Genomic DNA, 848 nt, shown 5'->3' with positions numbered 1-848 from the left:
TTCCCCCTTCTCCCTCCTCCCCCTTCTCCCTCCCCCCTTCCCCTCCTCCCCCCTTTTCCCCCCTCCCCCCTTTTCCCCCCCCCCTTTCCCTCTCCCCCCCTTTTCCCCCTCCCCCTTTCCCTCCTCCCCCTTCCCCTCTCCCCCCTTTTCCCTCCCCCCTTCTCCCTCCTCCCCCTTCTCCCTCCCCCCCTTCTCCCTTTCCCCCTTCTCCTCTTTCCCTCCTCCCCCTTTTCCCCCCTTCCCCTCCCCTTTCCCCCCCCCCTTCTCCCCTCCCCCCCCTTCCCTCTTCCCCCTCCCCCCCCCCCCTTTTTTTCCCTCCTCCCCCTTCTCCCTCCCCCCCCCCTTCCCTCCTCCCCCTTCTTCCTCCTCCCCCTTTCTCCTTCCCCCCTTCTCCCCCCCTCCCTTTTCCCTCCCCCCCTTTCCCCCCCCCCCTTCTCCCTTCCCCCTTCCCCCCCCTCCCCCTTCTCCCTCCCTCCCCCTTCTCCCTCCTCCCCCTTCTCCCCCCTTTCCCCCCTTTTCCCCCCTCCCCCCTTTTCCCTCTTCCCCCTTTCCCTCCCCCCCTTCTCCCTCTTCCCCCCTTTTCCCTTCCTCCCTCCTTTTCCCTCTCCCCCTTCTCCTCCCTCCCCCTTTTCCCCCTTTCCCCCCTTTTCCCCCCTCCCCCCTTCTCCCCCCTCCCCCCTTTTCCTCCTCCCCCCCCTTTCCCCCCACCCCCCTTTTCCCTCCTCCTCCTTCCCTCTCCCCCTTCTCCCCCCTCCCCCCTTTCCCCCCCTCCCCCTTCTCCCTCCTCCCCCCTTGTCCCTCTTCCCCCTTCTCCCTCTCCCCCCTTCTCCCTCCTCCCCCTTCTCCCT

The sequence above is a fragment of the Penaeus monodon genome, chromosome 16 (assembly GCF_015228065.2).
Source record: "Penaeus monodon isolate SGIC_2016 chromosome 16, NSTDA_Pmon_1, whole genome shotgun sequence".
Lineage (NCBI taxonomy): Eukaryota > Metazoa > Arthropoda > Malacostraca > Decapoda > Penaeidae > Penaeus > Penaeus monodon.
This window is presented reverse-complemented; position numbering follows the sequence as displayed.